The following is a 13,215-nucleotide window of genomic DNA, read 5'->3' as shown; positions in this document are numbered from 1 at the left end:
GTATCGCCCCATTAGCATGACAAGGTTGTCATGTAAAGCTATGGAATGCATTGTCATGGACCTAAGAAACAGGGATATGGGAATCTCCAGGCTCCGGATCCCACACAGTGTGCTTTTGTGAAGGGTAGATCATGCCTGTTCAATCAACTTGGTTGACTTCTTTGAGTCAGTCACCAGAGCTGTGGATGAAGGCAAGGTGGTTCATACAGCCTGCCTCAATCTGGCCAAGCCCTTTGATAAGTTTCCCCACTCTGGAATCATGGATAAATTCACTAAGCTACACATCAACCACTATAACAGTAGGTGGGTTGCAAACTGTCTCACAGATAGAACCCACAGTGCGAAAGTAGCTGACCCCAAGTCAGACTACTGACCAGTCACAAGTGGAGTTCATAGGTTCATAGGTTCATAGGTAGGTACTAGGCTATTGGCCCTAGGCCCTATATAAGGCTAGCCAAAAAGGTACCCTGACTTTTGCCCCCCAAGAAAATTATTTTCCTGTGCCCCTGTCGAGCAGAGCCACAGAGGTGATCACCGGGATGAATTTCCTATTTTCCATCCAATCATCAAGATTTTTCTTGAAGAGTGCTAATGAGCAGCTTTTTTTGCTATAGATAGGTAGTTTGTTCCAGAATATGGGAAGTCTCTGGGATAGGAATCTATCCCTCCAGCATGTTCTGTTTATTGTGGTGACAAGGTTTAAGTCCCTAGAGCTTGTAGCTCGGAGGGATTTGGATTTCTTTAAGTGGAGCATGTCCAACACCTCTGGGTTTGACATAGCTTTGTATGTTAGGCAGAGATTGCCTCTGAGTAGGTGATATGCGACGGAGTAAAGATGGAAGACTGTCTGCATAGGGCATCTGTTTGAGGCCAGCAATCCTCTTTGTGAGGTATTTCTGCGGCCTTTCCAGTTGTTGTAGATATCTTGTGAGGTACCTACCAAAAGGGGCATTGTACTCTATAATGGGTCTAATGAGTGATGAGTAGAGGGGAACAATGACCTCTTTTTTCCTGGATGAGAAACATTTTGTGATGAGGTGTGCCACGTAGAAGGATTTCCTGACTACTGTGGCAGTGTATCAGAGGAGAGACCACTGTCCACCTGTGTCCCAATGTCTCTTATCATACTTTCAGTGTTAAGTAGACTACCACCTATGTGGTAGCTCATGGGTACAGAGTTTTTACCAAAGGGGATGACAATGCACTTTTTGGGACTGAGCTTGAGGCCATGGCTTTGACACCAGGCATCTGTCTCAGTGAGGCTCTTTTGTAGGATGTCCACATTGTTAAGAGTTTTGATTATGGCTCCTAGTTTGCAGTCATCTGCGAACTTCATTAGCCAAAGAACTTCTGTGTTAGCCTGTACTTCAGAAAAGTAGATACCAACCAAGAGAGGACCCAGGACTGAACCTTGTGGTACTCCACTTGTCACTGGTTTGAAGTCGGATTTGGAGTCTGCTACTTTCACAGTGTGGGTTCTGTCAGTGAGCCAGTTGGCAACCCATCTTGTGACATAGGGATTTATACATATTTTAGTGAGTTTATCTATAATTCCAGAGTGAGGGATGGTTTCAAAAGCCTTGGCAAGATCTAGATAGGCTGTGTGAACCACCTTACCCTCATCTACGGCTTGTTGATTGCTTCAAAGAAGTCTATTAGGTTTAGTAGACATGATCTGCCTTTTACAAACCCAAACTGGGTGGGGTCCAGAGTTTGGAGATTACCAATGTCTTTGTTTATAAGTTCCATGATGATACCTTCCATGGCCTTGCAGACCAGGCTCATTAGGTTAATGGGTCGGTAGTTCCCAGGGTCTGTGGTGGCCCCCCCTTTGTGGAGTCAGATAACTGTTGCTGTGCACCATTCAGTGGGCACAATGCCTGAGGTGAGGCTATAATTGAACAAGGTGCTTAGGTGGGGTGCCAGTTCAATCTGTAGTTCATGTAGAACGCAGCCTGGGATGTTGTCAGGTCCCATGGATACTGTGTTATTGGCTTTGGAGAGTGTGGTTTTAACTGTGCAGCCATGGTTACAGGAACTTTGCATTCTTCCGGCATAGAGATGGGCCCTTTAGAGGGTGAGAGGGGGGTAAAGTTAGCACTGAACCTATCTGCCAGGATGTTGGCAATATCAGTTGGTTCTGTATATTTAGTGCCATTGTGCTGTAACTCAGAGCAGATCTGAGTGTTGCCATTGAGATTCTTGACAGAGCTGTAGAATGCTTTGTGGTTGTCTTTAGAATCAGTGGATACTTTGTTTTCATAACTAGCTTTGGAGGATTTTATGAGGGATCTCAACTTCTTACTGAGGCTGACCAGGGAGTTCCTCCAATCATGGGATTTTACTCTTTTTTGCAACAGTTTCTTTCTTCTGTTGTAGAGTTTGTTTATGGCAGGGGGCAACCAGATTGGCTTCCTTTTTTTTGGAGGATAGCATCTTGGTTCTGTTAGGGATAGCATGATCCATGCACTTGTGTAAGTGCTTATAAAGTGCATTTGTGTAGGATTCAGCAGTTGTACCTCTATTGTCCATCTGCATGGGTGTCGTGAAGTTTGCCACTTCTGTTTTAAGAAGCGTGAAGTTGGCTTTGGAGAAATTTTTATGGTGGTTTCCCTAATGGGGGGTGGGGTGGGATGTGGATGTCAAGGGTGATTAGCTTGTGGTCAGATCTGATCAATGAGGAATTGACCTCTGGTGTGGAACACTGGTCGCCCATGTGGGTAATGACCAGGTCTAGGATATTGCTACCCCTGGTGGGGCTGTGGATAAGTTGATCCAAGGCATTGGAATTTATGAATTCCAGAAAACATTGAGCAAAACAGTTGGTACATGAATAGTTTTCCCAGTTAATGGTGGGGTAGTTGAAATCACCCATTATTAGGGCATTGGGTTGTACCCTAAAATTTTCCAGTGTATCAAGAAATGAGGAGTGGGAATCCTGGGGCATGGTGGGGGATCTGTAGCAAGTTACAATTTGGATTGCAGTCCTGCCCAGAGTTAGTTGCACTTGGATAATCTCGGATGCATTATGCTGAGCAACTAGCCTGGAGGTGTGGATATCCTTAATGAATATGGACAAGCCTTTGCCTTTAGTGTTTCAGTCTAGGTTAGGTGGCCAAAAGTTGTGGTATGAATTATAGCCTGGTAATGCAGGGGTGCTCTCTGGACCCTTGATCCAGGTTTCTGTCACTGCACAGATGTCAATGTTCTCCATTTTAAGGAGTGCCTCAAGTGAATGCATTTTGAGGTTTAGACTTCTTGCATTGAGTAGCATTACCCTCAGATTCTGCTTGCTTGTACCTGTTACGGTGATGAAATTGTCATTTGAACCTTGCTTAAAAAAGGCACTATAGGGGTGGCAAGAGCCTTAGCCAGTATCCGGAATCCCAGGGGTGATAGGTGCAGGCCATCTCTGGCAAAGCATTGTGGTCTGTCGATCATGTCATCCCAGGCAGACAGTTACTGGATCCCCTTAGAATGACACCAGAAGCTTAGCCATGTGTTGAAGTCAATAATTTTGTCCTTGTACTGTGGTATCATTCTGGGTGATGGCAGGATGCTACTTGACACTAGGGTCATACCTGCCTGGGCTATAAGATCAGAGAACTCCTCCATGTCTCTTTTCATGTAATCCAGGGAGGTACATCTCAGGTCATTCACATCAACATGGACAATGACAGAGTCATATTTGTACTTGTTGTGGAGTGACCTGAGTGGGTGCGTTACGTGGTGGATCCTGGCACCTGATATGCAGCTGACAGTAACTTTCTCCTTGTTTAGCCTGGTGAGTGGAACATCAATATGCTTGACCATAGAGTCACCTATAACTATAGTGTTGGGTACGTTGTTATGCCTTATGGGCTGTGGTTGCGTGGCACACTGAGTTTGTGGGGTATGTATCATTTGGGTTGTGTTGGGGGTGGAGGTTGCTTGCATTTCTGCTTTGGAGGTCTCTGTTGCTTGAGCAGATTTTTATTGAGAGCCTCCCCAAATGTAGGTGTGTGTTTTGTGTCTCTATGTGTGTGTTTTGGTGGTGTAGGTTTTGAGGGACTATGTGATGAGTGTGGTGTGGTGCAAGTGTTTACCTTCTCCTCTTGACTGTCTAGGCCAGTCTTGGGTGAAGAGGGCTTTGCTGCCAGTTTGGATACATACGTGCATCTCTCACAGGTTGTAGTGTTGGGGGGTAGGAGGAGAGGGTTGTCAGTGTACATGAGGGAATTGCTGCATTGCCTCAAGATGACCAGATTCATCAGATAGACAGGAGAAAACACTGGGAGCTGACCCTTAGACATGCCTGGATAGGTGCTTATTTATTAAGTACTAAAAACTGCAGTGCTGTAGTAATTTGTACCTTATTTAGTGCTTACAACGATTTCTGAACAAGTGCTGAGCTCAAAGAAACAAGTTTGAGTGCTAAAACTAAAAAAACTGGCTAGTTCTAAGGGAAAATTTGAAGAGCAGACTTTATGGCGCCGGGAATAGTTTAATCCTAGCTAAACAGCGATGCATAAAGTGCATTTTTTTCTTTGATATAACAGTAGCAAATGAGCAAACTAAATTAACCAATTAACCAATAAAAAGCTAAAAACTGAGCCCCGTTCCAGCAGTCTTCGATCAGAGAAGTTCTAACTGCACACTCCTGCCATTAGGGTGCAGGGGAACCTTCTCCAAAAAAAGATGGTCTGGATTAGTGCTCAGGTTATACAAACAAAGCTAGATTCAGCAGGTCTGAATTTAGTCTATGTTACAGCAAACAAGGCATACCAATTTCAGAAAGAAACAGTTCAAATAAGTAGGCACAATAAGCCTTTAACCAGAAACTCCCAGCTCAGAAGGGCAGAATCTACTCTCTCCTCCCACAAGAGTGCAGACCACACCTTCTTAATGTTAAATAACTGGCCCGAAGCCCAAGTTCTTAAACCAGAACTAATACACTTTTAGAATAACAGACACTAAGCCTTCAATCAGCAACTCCCAACTTAGAAGGATGTAAGCTACCTGTCGTGCCACAACAGTGCAGACCACAAACCTTCTTAATGTAAAACAACTGGTCTGAAGCCCAAGTGCTTCAAACAAAGGCTTAGAATAACAGTTACAATTTAATCAGGCTGCTAACAAGCAGTAATAAATTCAGCAGAATAAATGCAATAAAGTAGGAAGAAACACAAATACAGTAAAAGCAGATGAATAAACTGCAATTTTTTATATAACAATAGAAAATGAGCAAACTGATTTAAACAAATTACTAAGTTAACCAGTAAAAAAGCTCAAAACTGAACCCTGTTCCAGCAGTCTTCAATCAGACAAGTTCTAACTGCACACTACTGCCATTAGGGTGCAGGGGAACCTTCTCCAAAAAAGATGGCCTGGATTAGTGCTCAGGTTATACAAACAAAGCTAGATTCAGCAGGTCTGAATTTAGTCTATGTTACAGCAAACAAGGCATACCAATTTCAGAAAGAAACAGTTCAAATAAGTAGGCACAATAAGCCTTTAACCAGAAACTCCCAGCTCAGAAGGGCAGAATCTACTCTCTCCTCCCACAAGAGTGCAGACCACACCTTCTTAATGTTAAATAACTGGCCCGAAGCCCAAGTTCTTAAACCAGAACTAATACACTTTTAGAATAACAGACACTAAGCCTTCAATCAGCAACTCCCAACTTAGAAGGATGTAAGCTACCTGTCGTGCCACAACAGTGCAGACCACAAACCTTCTTAATGTAAAACAACTGGTCTGAAGCCCAAGTGCTTCAAACAAAGGCTTAGAATAACAGTTACAATTTAATCAGGCTGCTAACAAGCAGTAATAAATTCAGCAGAATAAATGCAATAAAGTAGGAAGAAACACAAATACAGTAAAAGCAGATGAATAAACTGCAATTTTTTATATAACAATAGAAAATGAGCAAACTGATTTAAACAAATTACTAAGTTAACCAGTAAAAAAGCTCAAAACTGAACCCTGTTCCAGCAGTCTTCAATCAGACAAGTTCTAACTGCACACTACTGCCATTAGGGTGCAGGGGAACCTTCTCCAAAAAAGATGGCCTGGATTAGTGCTCAGGTTATACAGACAAGGCTAGATTCAGCATGCTTGAATCTAGTCTATGCTACAACAAACAAGCTACACCAATTTCAGAAACAATTCAAATAAGCAGGCACAATAATCCTTTAACCAGAAATTCCCAGCTCAGAAGGGCAGAATCTAGGCTCTCCTCCCACAAGAGTGCAGACCACAAACCTTCTTAATGTAAAATAACTGGCCTGAAGCCCAAGTGCTTAAACTAGAACTAATACACTTTTAGAATAACAGACACTGAGCCTTCAGTCAGCAATTCCCAACTTAGAAGGATGTTCCACAGGGTTCGGTCCTGGGTCCTCTCCTGTTTGGTATCAACCTCTCTGAAGTCCATGCCAACATGATGGGACTCTGGCTGACAATGTTTGCAGACAATTGCAAGTTGGAAGCTATTAACTACTCAAGTGAAGTTGACATCCTACAGAAAGGCCTCACTGAGACCAATGACTGGTGTCAGAGCCATGACCTTAAGCTCAGTGTCAAAGAATGTGTTGTCATCCCCCTTTTGGATGCCAGGTGCTACAAGGATGCTGCAGCAGCAAAAATCAGACACCAGTGTGAAAGTGCATACCACAACCAATGCCACCACAGTCAGAGTCACATACCGGTAGGTCAGGTGAACAGTAGAGTATACGGACTGTGTGAAAAAATAGATAATAGTTTTCCAGTCACACACTACCCCTTCATATAGTGGCCCAATTCTCAGAGTAGTCTGAATCCTGACCATGGTACAGGGCATGTCACAGTCTGCCCCTACAAAGGCATACAGCCAATAGGACAACAGACACTGGAGCAGCAAGTACAGCCAAATAAAAAAGGCGCAATAACACTTACATCTACCCCCCCTCCATACACAGCCCAAATAACATGTACACATGATGTGTACAGAATCCTGACAGTCTGTCAACAATGGCCAGACATACACAGACCACTCAGATGTACAGTTCACTTCAGGATGTACAGGCTCAGGACTGATATCTGTGGCTTCTTCCCTGTAACATACCTGTGGGTCTATGACATCACTGGGATGTTAGGAGGAATGAAGGCAAGAAATGATACTAAATACGTCTGAGCCTCATAGAGCATGACATCTGGACAAAGCCTGACATCATTTGGGGACAGAGGCACAAACACAGGTGTAGACTGGACATATTGCTGTTAGAAATCTAAACAGTTGCTGATGTTAATGGGTTTGTTGTAACATATCCTTTATGAGGAATATGAAGTCAGTAATACCAATAGATATTATTATTTACTGACTGCATTCCCAAGAGTCCCTGACTGATTTTCCAAGGACTACAACTGTCTGGGGAACAGACAAAACATAACAGGCAAACATATGGCCAGTCTGTGGACAGCATTCGAGTGGAGAGTTATGTCAGGGACATATCACTGTCAGATGTGATGTCACTCACTAAATGCATCTCCACACAAACCCTGTCAACCTGTCAACCCACCATGTCTATAACAGCACTGATGATGACATAGAATCTGTTCACAATTCTGGAGATATGTCTCCCATGTTGTTGTGCTGTTTACAAATGTCCTGTCTTGTGAAGTTTTCCCACCTACTCTCTATGAATCTGTAGCCCACCACCTCTGTAATGTCCCTCACACAGGCAAGTAAAAGGGCCAAGGCCCACATGAAGGATGTCCCATTTGTTGGCGCTAGCAGCAGTGTCCAGGCCCACAGCACAAAACTATGTGTGCACCTACATAGTTGTATGTCCTTAGCAATAACTGACATCTGCACAGAGGACAGACAGAAAGTGGACAGCAAACATGTTATGCATTGGGATGAATGTCCTGAAGGATAGAGGTCTGAAACTTAAATGTATGCCATTACTACATGACAGCAATCCTCAATAACATGGCCAAAAACATAGTACTCTACAATTAATATAAAAACATACAGCTGAAACCCCAAGGACAAGATAGTGTAGTACTCAGAGTCCCAGCTCTGCACACAGAGGTGCATGGTTGGAGTTCTACAATAGGCAATCTAATATTACATGGAAAAGCAGTGGCAAAAGTACTAATATCATAATACAATATGTCTGGAATCATATTCGTCCACCAGTGTACTGTAGCTAGTGCATCATGCAAGTGTGAGTGCATATAACATGTGATACTACTCATGTATACAAAAATAATAAAAACAAAAAACATGTGATACTACCTCTGTATATCCAAGTGTCCTGTACAGTATAGTCACACCCCTTGCTACTGTAATGAGAGCACATAAAAACATGTTATGTACAGGAAATTAAATAAACTTATTACATGATATCATTACTCTGCTATTTTATGAGACTGAAATGTGAGCAATGGTTACCAGAGCTGAACTATGCTTAGCAGGTTTACACATTGGTTAAATGTGAATGATAACCCGTAGTTAGCTCTGCTAAGCATATTTGCGCACTGGTAAGCACTGGTAAGCAAAGTCTGCACAGTTTAAGTGCCTATCAGTTTAACCATGTTTTAGTGTTGCTTAGCAATATGCATACCCACACAAACCCACTTACAACTGCTTAAAAGTGCCTTAATCACTCTGTATCTAGCAGCCTTTCTTCTGGCCAGCAACAAAATAATCAGCCTTGCTCAATCTTGAGCCCAGGATGCTATACACCATAGTTACAGCAATGTACTACTAGGTCATCTTAGCTGTGAGATGTTAGGATGTTTTTTACAACATATCATGCAGCACAGTCAGTTTACAATAGGAAAGACACACTGTGCTATGAGGAATGATTATCTACAAATATATACATGAAAAAATATATTTAAATATACAGAGAGATAGACAGATATGTGCGGAGATACATATATATGTATAACAATATATAGATATATTACCAAGAACCAAAGTGGAAGTGGTACTATAAAGGCTGTCTTCCGAAGTTAACACACCTCCAATAACTCCACCAAATATTGCCAAGCTCAAAACATTGTCAATTCACTGATGTGTTATATAAAAAGTGCTTTTATTGACAAATCCACTAGAAAAATTCAGTAGAAAACTAGAGTTGCTGAATGTTGTACAGAAACCAAAAAAGGGATTTAGCGCTTTCGTCTCCCACTGGAGACCTCATCAGAATCAATGCTAAAAGTGGTATAAGATCCTTTTATAATACCCATAATTCCATTAATTGAATAGTTGTTAATTCAAATTAATTAAATATGGTGAAATAAATTAAACATGTTTTCCTGTTTAGTAGTATTCGTCTATGCATTGAACAACAACAATACCATGCACATATACAAGCATATACATTCTGCAGTAAAAATAAAAATAAAAATGAAAATAAAAATAAAAATAAAAATGAAAATAAAAATGAAAATGAAAACAGAAAGTAAAAATGCTATACACGTGTATAATCAGTGCAACTAAATAGTAATATAAATATAAATATAAAATATAACACGTCTTGACACTTAAACGTGTTTACACACCAGTGTAAGTTAAGTACAATAAAATGAATTGAATGAATAGTTTAAGAATTTAAAAATTGTGCATGTTAAACAATTGTGTATATTAAACTGAATGGGGCTGGTATGCTACTAAAACATCCTACGAATCCTTGTGTTCAAAGTAATACTTCATCCTATCAATGTATGAATATATAAATGTATTGTCTACTTCAATCAATTGAAAATACTGTTCTTCCCACTTGTATTCATTTATAAACCCATATGCTTAGAAAAGTGCATTCCTAAATGTACAAATGGTGTGCGGTAAGAATGTTGTAAAAACTTTTAAGATTTTATTTATTTATTGTTTATATTTATTACACCCTGTATATGTGTTTTTATTTTTATTTAAAAACTTAATGTACATATCTGTTACGTAAATAAATTGTATATATATTTGTATATTATTGTTAAAAAATCAATACAAATAGTGTGAAAGTTAAAAGTTGTAGTATAAATATCATAAATATCATAAAAAATGTGTATAAATATCATAAATATAATACATATTATAAATATATATTAGTATTATAAATAATATAAATATTATAAATATTATAAATATTATAAATATTGTGAATAGTGTAACTTCCAATTAGTACTGTTAAAAACACAGGAGAGTTATTAAATATTCTACTAAAAAATTATCAAAAGAATACACTCCTATTGTTATGATAAATGTTATAATCATAACGAGAGGGAGAAAATGTTAAATTTTATATTAATATTATTGTTTTTAATATTATTATTATTATTGTTATTGTTAATGTCTCTTGGGGTCTTCAGCTAAAATCTTGAGGGCAGGTGTAATGGAGATGTGGTCATTCAACCCTTTACCAAAACAGGCATCCATTTTTAATTGCCAAATCATTTCCCTATATTCTAATCTTGTCTCCCAGTCACCACCCCTTTCCTGTTGTTCCACTTCTTCCAAAACCCAAAATTTAAAATCAGCTTGTTGGCATGTTATTGAATGTCTATACAGTGCATTGTTCACATCCTTTTTGTTGATGTCTCTCATATGTTCATATATTCTCCTCCTTAAATGTCTAACTGTTTTACCTACATAAAATGCCCAACAGCATTTGCAAAATGCTAAATAAATCACCCCTTTAGTATAGCAACTACTGTATCTCTTAGATTTTAGGGACATCCCTAAACTCGGGATCCACACACTTTTCGTATCTGCAATGAATGAACACTGGGAACATCTCCCACACCTAAATGTACCAATTCTATTGGATACAGTTTCACATAACCCTATATTTTTCTTTTTCTCAAAAATATTCTTCAAATTTTGGTTCCTTCTATAGCTGTAGGTAAGTCGATCTTGAAAAACTGTCACTCTGGTGGGCATAGTTTTGAAAAACTCCCATGTGTCATCAATACATTTTTTGAGCCATTTTATACCCTTAAAATACGTTAAAGTTAAAAATGGCCCAATAGCTGGCTTGTTGTTCGAATTACTCATATTCTGGCCAACCCCTATGGTATTGTTCAGATCTTCTCTATATAATAGAGGTCTATAATATGTTTCTCTTTTTTCAATTACATATTGTTTCACCTTCATGATGAGATCCACTGGGTATCCCCTCTGCTGAAACATTTTTTGTAGGTTGTCCATCTCTAAAAGAAAATCATCTTTTTCTGATATCATCCTTGCCATTCTTATCATTTGGCCCTTAACAATGTTCTTTTTTAATAATTCAGGGTGGTATTATATCACATTTAAAAACATACATTGATTCTGTACATAATTGTTCTTCTATGACTGCCTGATCAAACTGAGAAAGACTTTTTCCAAAGCAGTACATTGTAACCCACTATACTTAATTACATGTATATACACAGCCTCCAATTACACCACTCATTTAACCCCCTAGGGGATAAAGTATCACATTTAAGAATTTAAACTGATTCTGTACATAACAAATGTGCTTTCATGACTACTACCCCCCATGGTGAGAATTCTTGACATGTACAGCTATAGAACTGTCTTCTTCCTCATCAGTAATATGTCTTATATGTTCTAACAGCTTAGTTGTAAAACACTTGTTACTCTCCCCCCCACATAAAATATGTTACAAGGGCATCTAAGAGTATTCTCCATACACCAACCTCTCGAATGTACAGAGTCCCACATGTTGTCCACTCTTTCCCCTCAGCAGGAATGACAGAACAAAATAATGGTAGACCCTACCTATGAACCTCCTACTGTATGGCATCTGTACAAAGCCTGACATAATTTGGGACAGAGGCCTAAAAACATGACCATCCTTGAAATATTGCTGTTATACACTGAGAAGATTGCCGGTGTTACAGGGTTACAGCCTTACCATCCTTTTCACAATATACTCAGCCTCCCTCCCCAGCACATGTCCAAACTGATGTAATGCTGCCTCTCCAGCATTGTCTCGCATCCGTCCAACATGGCTTGAGCCTGTCATATACACATTGCTAAACCTGTGCACCCATGTCCCACCCAGTGCAAATCATAACATGTGAAACTCTGCCATGTGCAGCTCTGACCCCTGCCTTTTGTCAATGACACTGTCTCCAACCCATATAACATAGGTGGTCTCACTACCCTCATGTAGCCCTTACATATCACGTTTACTGGTACTCATCTGTCACATATCACTCCTGACACTCTTCTCCATCCTCTCCATTCTGCCTGTACTCTCTTTCCATAGTCTTCATTGCTCTGAAATGTTGATCCCAGTCATTTGAACACATCCACATTTGCCAACTGTACTCCATGCATCCTCAACATTCCGCTATCCTCCTTCTCATTCACATACAGATATTCTGTCATAGTGCTGCTGACCTTCATTCCTCACCTCTCTAGAGCATATGTTCACCTCTTCAGGGTCTCCAAAAGCTCTCCCCTACTCTCAATACAGATCACACTGTCATCTGCAAACAACATAGTCAACGGGGACTCCTTTATGATCTTGTCTGTCAACCTGTCCATCACCATTGCATATCAGAAAGGGCTTACAGCTGATCCCTGATGTCATCCAACTTCCACCTTAAACACATCTATCAATCCCAATGCAGGCCTCAGTGCTGTCACACCACCCTTGTACAAATCCTGTACCACTCTTACATATATCTCTTCCACTCGTGACTTCATCATATAATACCACAACTCCTGTCTAGGCACCCTGTCATATGCTTTCTTTAAGTCCAGAGAGACACAGAACAAATCCTGACCTTCTCTGTATTCCACCAATAACAGTCTCAGAGCAAACATCACATCGGTGGTGCCCTTTCTATTCATGACACCATACTGCTGATCAGTACTCCTCATCTCCCTGCATAACCTAGATTCCACTACTATTATCCATAACTTCATGCTGTGACTGGTCAATGTCATCTCTCTGTAGTTATCACAGCTCTGCACATCAACCTCATTCGTAACATCATACCCAAGCACTTTCTTTCCACTCCTCATGCAACCTCACACTTCTCAAGATATCAGTAAATAGTCTGGCTAACACACCACTGCAATTTCCCCTAAACAACTCCATGCTTCCACAGGTGTGTAATGTGGACCAACAGGCTTGCCAGTATTCATCCTCTTCATAGCTATCCTTAGATCCACCGTGTTAACTCATTCCCTCCAGTAGAGCTCTTTTGAGCGTGTACCTTTAACTCCCA

Source organism: Protopterus annectens, chromosome 2.part0, assembly GCF_019279795.1.
Source record: "Protopterus annectens isolate FY-2018-M chromosome 2.part0, PAN1.0, whole genome shotgun sequence".
In the NCBI taxonomy this organism is placed as follows: Eukaryota; Metazoa; Chordata; order Ceratodontiformes; family Protopteridae; genus Protopterus; species Protopterus annectens.
This window is presented reverse-complemented; position numbering follows the sequence as displayed.